We start from the raw sequence: 8,892 nt of genomic DNA, 5'->3' as shown, positions 1-8,892 counted from the left end.
TTTTTGCATCCCTATTTTATGGTTTAGGGTTAGTTTTGGGTTCTTGTAAGCTTACACATAGGATTAATTTAATATCTATGCATAAAACCTATAATAAGCTTGCAATCTCTATGCATAGCCTTCTTGCAAGCGTTATGCATAAGCTCTATTCATAGAGCTTGTGAGCTTGTGAAATCTCTATGCATAAGCTCTATGCATAGGCTTTATGCATAGAGTTTGCAAGCTTATAAAATCTCTATGCATGGGTTTCTTACAAGCTTATAAAATCTCTATGCATAGGTTTCTTGAAAGCTTGCATGGACATTGTACATAGAGCTTGCGTAGCCTTCTTGTTGAAAGCTTTTTGAATGTTTTTACTCTCTTATACATATAACATATAAGTCTTATGCTCTGTTTTTCTATGCATAAGGTATTCTCTTTATTCATAGAGTTTATATATGTTATCAAGGTAAGATCTATTATCCATGTACGTAAAACAAGATCATGTTTATTACACCATTGGGTGATGGGATTAAGGGTTAGCATAGTGCATAAGGCATATAGCATAGAGCTTATGCATAAGTCTTGCATAGAGCGTATGCATAAGACTTATGCATAGAGCGTATGCATAAGACTTATGCATATGACTTATGCATATGGCTTATGCATAGAGCGTACGCATAAGACTTATGCATATGGCTTATGCATAGAGCTTATGCATAAGGTTTATGCATAGAGCGTGTGCATAAGGCTTATGTGAAAGGGATTAAGGGTTAGCATAATAGTGCATAAGGCATATAGCATAGAGCTTATGCATAGAGCTTATGCATAAGTCTTGCATAGAGCGTATGCATAAGACTTATGCATAGAGCGTATGCATAAGACTTATGCATATGGCTTATGCATAGAGCGTACGCAGGTAGACTTATGCATATGGCTTATGCATAGAGCTTATGCATAGAGCGTGTGCATAAGGCTTATGCATAGGGCATAATTGCATAGAGCGTGTGCATAAGGCTTACGTGAAAGGGATTAAGGGTTAGCATAGTGCATAAGGCATATAGCATAGAGCTTATGCATAAGTCTTGCATAGAGCGTATGCATAAGACTTATGCATAGAGCGTATGCATAAGACTTATGCATATGACTTATGCATATGGCTTATGCATAGAGCGTACGCATAAGACTTATGCATATGGCTTATGCATATGGCTTATGCATAGAGCTTATGCATAAGGCTTATGCATAGAGTGTGTGCATAAGGCTTATGCATAGAGCGTAATTGCATAGAGCGTAATTGCATAGAGCATGTGCATAAGGCTTATGTGAAAGGGATTGTTGAAATGCAATTGCAAATGCCTTGATTGTGGTTAACAAATGCTTATGCAAATGCCATGGTGAGGGCATTGTGAATTGTTGGTTTGTGTTGGAGCTTTTGGATGATGGATTGAGGCATGAGTCCATGCTTTATTGATGAGTTCTAAATTGTAAAAGGGCATGAGTCATGCTCAATACTTGTAAGCCAACAAACTTGTTCTATCATTTGATATTATCCACATCATTTTGTACCTACACTCACCATTGCAACCACTTCAAGTTTCTATAGAATCTAGCAATGTGTGAGGGTACCTTGGCATTGGTTGGAGAGGCCAAGGGGAGAATGGCTTGAACTCTTTGTGCCGTGATTGCTTGGTAAAGCGGTACGAAGGGGGATTAGGTACACCGGTGTGAAGAAATGGCCTCAACCTTCACCTTGGAGGAAAACTCGGTGAAGGGGTGAGAAGAGCTTGGCCGGGAGATCGGCAAGCTTCAACGCGCGTCCTCAACAATCCTCACCATCGACTTTGTGGATGCATTTGGGCAATGGGGCCCCTTTTCCGTCATATTGTGTGGATATTGCAAATGCATATGATCTTTCATGACATTGTGGGATACAAAGAGTATTGCGTACAAGTTTTAAGAAGTTGCATTTTCATTTGAGATTTGGTTCCAATTACAAAGGAGACTCTGGCGGAATTTACAAAACCGTAATTCAGTCCTAGGGTTTTTGGGATTAGGTCCGAGCTTATGGCTTATGCATAAGACTTGTGCATAGAGCGTGTGCATATGGCTTATGCATAAGACTTATGCATAGAGCGTGTGCATAAGACTTATGCATATGGCTTATGCATAGAGCTTATGCATATGGCTTATGCATAAGACTTATGCATAAGGCTTATGCATAGAGCTTATGCATAAGTCTTGCAGCCTTATTATGCAAGCTTATACTTATAATATGCATTTAGATTATTGCATAAGGCCTTTATAAACAGCTATTTATGAATAGAGATAGCTTCTCTCTCCATCCTTGTTCAAATTCTATTTAATTTTGTATGGAGAGGAGATAAGCTGATTTGTGTTTAATGAGCTGCATATACATGTTATCCTGCTAGATGGAGCCTCTCAATCTTGAAGAGAGAATAGCGTGTCCATGCATGCGATGTAAGTACCAAATCTTTCGAAAACGAAGGATTTGCAACGAGCATGTTCATGACGCTGGCATATTTCCAATGGAGCGCTTGCAAAATTTACGGTTTCAATCGTACAACCAAGCAAGTGTGCAGCCGCATCTTGATAACATTGCGCCTGTGAATTCTCGTCCCCAACAAAGGATGAGGATATCGCAGGAGGGAGTGACAGATGGAGCTCAATTAACAGCACCCGAGGGAATGGAAGAAGGTCCAATGGAAGAAATGTTGGATGCCTTCATCGAGCAACAAGAAGCTCTCTTCGAGGAGCATGAACATGAAGATCATCAACCACGACATTCTCAACGGTCAAATTATGAACCAGAGGAAGAGGCCATGCGTAAACTTGCACGCCTTCCATTATACAATGGTGCCAACATATCTGTATTGCGTGCATCTCTTACGATGCTAAATTTGCAGCCAGTTTTTGGATGGTCTAATACAAGTGTCACTGAACTATTCAAGTAAGGTCTTTTTTTGGAGATTACACCTACTGTTGAAATGTTAAATTATCAACTTGTATTTGAGAAAATTTTAATAGTAACGATCAGATATTGCCATACTTGCAGGCTTTTGAAAGATCAAATTTTGCCCCCTAGCAACGAGATGCCTCCATCTCGTGCAGATGCGAAGAAGTTATTGAAATCCATAGGCATGGATTACAATAATATTCATGCTTGTCGCAATGATTGTTGCCTCTTCCGCCATGAATATGAGCATTTGCAAGAATGTCCCCATTGTGGCTCTAACAGATATAGAGAAGATGTTCAGGGGGAAGCTGTCCCGGTAAAGGTTCTCAGGCACTTTCCAATCATCCCAAGGATAAAAAGCATGTTCAGGTGCAAATCAATAGCAAGCTTGATGACATGGCATGCCACAACTCGATCCACAGATGAAGTGATGCGTGTGCCTGCTGACTCACCCGCATGGAGACACATTGAAGAGAAATGGCCGACTTTTAAGGAAGAACCTAGAAACCTCCGTCTTGGCCTAGCAATGGATGGTGTAAACCCTTTTGGTTTAAGGAGCTCTTCATGGAGCACATGGCCTGTTTGCCTTGTGAATTATAATCTTCCGCCATGGTTAGCAATAAAGAAAGGTCATCTGTTGCTCTCATTAATAGTTCCAAGAAAGTACAAGGTGAAGAACATGGATGTATATTTGGCACCACTTATTGATGAGTTACGCACCTTGTGGAACGGAATTGAAGTGAAGGACATGTCAAAGCAGCAGAGTGGCCAAAGACTTACAACTGTGCAAGGTATTCTCATGTGGACAATGCATGACTGGCCTGGCTATGGAGAATGCTCAGGTTTGTCTATATCGGGTTACAATGCATGTCCTGTATGTGGTCCTCGACTTGATTCAAGATACTCAAAAGCATTACGAAAGAATGTCTACCAAGGACATGTTAGGTATCTTCCAGAAAATCATGAATTGCGGGATGGTAATCTAGGAAGACCTCCTCCAAGTGCATTGAAGGCAAGTGATTGGAAGATCAAATGGGAGGAATGTGGCAACTTGGCATGTCCTGGGATGAAGAGGCTCTCTATCTTTCACCAACTCCCCTATTGGGGTGATCTCCTTATAAACCATTTGCTTGACCCGATGCATATTTTCAAGAATGTAGCTGACATTCTGTGGAAGACCATGACAGGAAAAAAGGATACTAAAGGCCAAAGGGATGACTTGGAAGAGATTGGTTGTATGCAAGAGTTGTGGGCTCGCACTAGACCCAATGGAAAGGTGCTACTTCCAAGAGCCCCATGGGTTTTTAGCAAGATGGAGGAACAACAAGTCAAGAGGACAATTTCAGAGTTTCGGACTCCTACAGGTTGTATGCATTGCTTGAAAAGTGCATTTACAAAGGATGATGATCTTAGTGGTCTCAAGAGTCATGATTGGCACAAGTTTCTACAATTTGTGCTACCCATAGCAATAAAAGATTGCCTCACTGAAGACATTAGAGCTACTATCTATAAGATTGGCACATTGGTGCGCTGGATTTCTTCAAAAGAGATAAAGAGAGACACTTTGGAGACAGCGCGTTTAAACTCCATAGAGGCAGTCTGCATGGTAGAGAAGTTTTTCCCTACAAGTTTATTAACAATCCACATGCATCTGCTAGTTCATGTTGTAGATGAGGTTGCAGTTGCTGGAACAGTCCATTCAAGATGGATGTTCTTTTTGGAGAGGTTTATGAAGACATTAAAGGAATTTGTTCGCCAAATGGCTCGCCCAGAGGGTAGTATGTCAGAAGGGTGGCTGATACAAGAGTCCCTTGTTTACATCACTGAATATTTAAGTTCCTCAGATCCAGAGATACCTCGACTATGGTCTCAAGAGTCCAACAGGCGAGTCATTGGTGAGGAACCTCAAGGCCAAGGCATTAAGAGAAAGATGGATAACACTTTGAGAGAAAAAATCAACAAATTTTGCATCTTGAACTCTCATGTAATGGAGAAGTGGATTGAGACATATGAAGCTCTCAAGCGACAGCGAGTACAAGATCGTTTAAGTTTCAGAAGGAATCGCACTACAAGAAATCTCCCATATCCAGAAGGTATGCAAGCTCTTCCGGACTTTCCCACAGGTAGATGGCTAGAAGCTACAATTTTAGAAGCCAAACGTGCTGGTTTACCTATAACAGAGGAGGAGGAGGAGCTTACAAAAGGATGCGATTGGCATGTAAGTGTTTAAGTTCTACATGTCTCTCATTTTTTTCTCTACATGTCTCTGTGTTTGATTCTCCATCAACAAACTTTTTGTGCTATTTGTAGTATCACAAATATGGGGCGTTTTGGTCACATGGACGTCATTTTCGAGTAGAACGAATAGACCAAAGAAGAGCAACCTTTGATTGTGGTGTCACAGCACAGTTTGTTCAAGAAAGTCGTGCAAGTGCAAGTGATGATAACACAATTACTGGAATGCTTGATTACTTTGGAACCATTCAAGATATATTAAAGGTTGGCTTCAGAAGTTTTGAGTTGTTTATCTTTGATGTGAAGTGGTTCAAGGTAATCATGAATGGGACACATGCAACTGTACGTAGAGACAAGAGTGGCCTCATCCAAGTGGACTCCACAAAGGTATGGACCGATCAGCAAGATACTTTTGTGCGCCCAGAGCATTGTGAGCAGGTTGTCTTTAAAGCGGATCCAAAAGATCCACGCTGGCTGTTTGTGGTTCAAGTCGCCCCCCGCAGTAAGCAAATTTTTGAAGAATTTGAGCTACAACAAGGTGATGTGGATGCACAGGGTAATGGAGAGCAGCAAGAACAAGCCGATATCAACAATGAAGAGGAGCAAGCAAATGAAGAGGAGCAACTAGAGCAAGATCCAAATGAAGAGGTGCAAACCAAGGAAGCTGAAAAACAAGTTGAGGAAGAAGACATAGATGATGAAGACATCCTTCATCAAGGGACTTTTAATGATGAGGATGCTGAAATGTACATAGACATAGATCTCTTTGGGGCTACTGATCTTAATGAGGATGATAGAATAGATAATGATTTTTAAAATGATGTATCTTAATGATTATGCAAATAGTTATGACATATTTGTAATGGTTTTATGACATTGAAGGTCCATTCATTGTTTACCATTGTTAATGTTTACCATCATAATCACTACTGTAGGAGCAAGTTGATATAGTTTTACCAATGTTGTTTATCATTGTTAATGTTTATCTTATGGTTCTTTCATTCATTGTTTACCGTGTAATTTTCATTCCGTACAAGTTTGTCATATGGTTTTTTGTCCAACAGGCCATGGGTGACTCACCGCCCTACGACTACAGTCCAGATTTCTCATTTAATCCTACACCGCAGGGCATGAGTCCCCAGCAGTTATATGGTTTTCTTTCGTCCATGACTCCAGAGCAGAGAGCCATGGCTCAGAGTTATTGGGGTTCTGGAGCAGGGACATCTGCCTCACCATCTGGCTTCCCGACGCCAGTTCCCACACCCGTGGGTACGACAGCAGCTCCCACACCTCATACCACACAGCCTTCCACTCCTCTTACAGCTCGATCTACCACCTCTTCACATAGACGGCGCTCACGTAGTAGGTCTTCAGGGGGAGGTTGTTGTGGTGGTAGTGCCACAGATGCTGTGACACCACCACCACGTGAGCGTCGTCCTTCGCTCTCATCTGTTGATAGCACACCCATAGGGTCACCTTCCACTCCCTGGGGTGCACATGACCATGACAACAGCAAGATTTACACAATTAGGGATGGGGCACCAATAATGGATAGTGCAGGGAAGGCAATGAAGACACGCATTCGACAATTGTGCACTATACAGTTTCATGACTCTGTCATGACTAAATGGGATCAGCAAGACAAGGGGAAGAAAAATTATATAAACACAAAGATAAAGCAAGAGTTCCAGCCATCTGACCCTATGAATGTCGTCTCTAATGAGTGGATACAGTATACAGCTCGCATTTTGATGGGGCATCGTAGGTCAGAGGCGAGGGACGCATTCAGAGAGGGGAAGGAGAAACCTGTTTGGCTAGATGACAGGGAGTGGGCAGCCATTGCTCAGGAGCTCACCGAGACACCAGACAGGTTTCAACAACAAAGAGAGGCGGCAAGGGCAAGACTCCAAACAGTAGGGGCTTCTCATCTCGGGAGTGGTGGTTACGAAACCATGCGCCATGAATTCGTAAGTATTTGTAGCAATTTTATTTATTTAAATGTATGTATGTGGGCTAAATGTTGATTTCTAAAAGTTATAATTGTTAATCGTGTGTGCAGGAGTTGGCCATGAATCGCCCACCAAGTAGGCGAGAGGAGAAGTACGCTCACAAACATGGCCTTGTGGCCTTGTTTGAGATGCTTGAAGAAGAAGGAGAGACCGTCAATTGGGAGGCATTACCATGATGTAAGATGACCTTCAAACTAATGAAATATGATCAAAACATTCTTGAGTATTAATGTTTAATTTAATTTCTTGTTTGTCGATCAGGAAAATATGCAAACGAGCACGGTTGTTTTTGTGCTCTATTGTAGACAGAATGGTGCTGTCTGTTTGCTGTTGTTGATCCTGCTCATTGCAGGCAGCTAGGCAACAGCCAGGCAGCACTATTCTGCCCAAAAAAAAATTTCTGCTACAGCGTCGGTATATGCCCCGGTACCAGAGTCGGTATATACATTGGTATACACGCCGGTTTATGCCTCGGTATATAATCCGGTATAGAGGCCGGTTTATCCGTCGGTATATAAACCGGTATAGATGCCGGTTTAAGCGTCGGTATTATCCCCGGTGAGCGTCGGTATAGGCGCCGTTATATGCGTCGGTATTAATACCCGACACTTATATCGACGCTACGGTTCCCGCGCTTATACCGGCGCTTATACCGATGACGAGGCTTTTTTAGACCCCGTTAAATAGCGCCGGTACAAGCCCCGGTATTAGGCTAATATGTAGTAGTGCTATCTCTTCTAAGTCGTCCCTTTGGCCTTTAGTTTCCTTCATGGTCTTCCATAGAATGTCAGCTACATTCTTGAAAATATGCATCGGCAAGCAAACGGTTTATAAGAAGATCACCCCAATAGGGGAGTTGGTGAAAGATAGAGAGCCTCTTCATCCGAGGACATGCCAAGTTGCCACATTCCTCCCATTTGATCTTCCAATCGCTTGCCTTTAGTGCACTTGGAGGAGGTCTTCCTAGATTACCATCCCGCAATTCATGATTTTCTGGAAGATACCTAACATGTCCTTGGTAGACATTCTTTCGTAATGCTTTTGAGTATTTTGAATCAAGTCAAGGACCACATAGAGGACATGCATTATAACCCGATATAGACAAACCTGAGCATTCTCCATAGCCAGGCCAATCATGCATTGTCCACATGAGAATACCTTGCACAGTTGCAAGTCTTTGGCCACTCTCCTGCTTTGACATGTCCTTCACTTCAATTCCGTTCCACAAGGTGCGTAACTCATCAATAAGTGGTGCCAAAATATACATCCGTGTTCTTCACCTCGTACTTTCCTGGAACTATTAATGAGAGCAACAAATGATCTTTCTTTATTGCTAACCATGGCGGAAGATTATAATTCACAAGGCAAACAGGCCATGTGCTCCATGAAGAGCTCCTTAAACCAAAAGGGTTTACACCATCCATTGCTAGGCCAAGACAGAGGTTACAAGGATCTTCCCTAAAATCCGGCCATTTCTCTTCAATGTGTCTCCATGCGGGTGAATCAGCAGGCACACGCATCACTTCATCTGTGGATCGAGTTGTGGCATGCCATGTCATCAAGCTTCCTATAGATTTTCACCTGAACATGCTTTTTATTCTTGGGATGATTGGAAAGTGCCTAAGAACCTTTATCGGGAGAGCTTCCCCCTGAACATCTTCTCTATATCTGTTAGAGCCACAATGGGGACAT

This window comes from Cibotium barometz, chromosome 16 (genome assembly GCF_041138505.1).
Source record: "Cibotium barometz isolate CiBa-2024 chromosome 16, ASM4113850v1, whole genome shotgun sequence".
Lineage (NCBI taxonomy): Eukaryota > Viridiplantae > Streptophyta > Polypodiopsida > Cyatheales > Cibotiaceae > Cibotium > Cibotium barometz.
The sequence above is the reverse complement of the archived record's forward strand: the minus strand, read 5'-3'. Positions refer to the sequence as shown.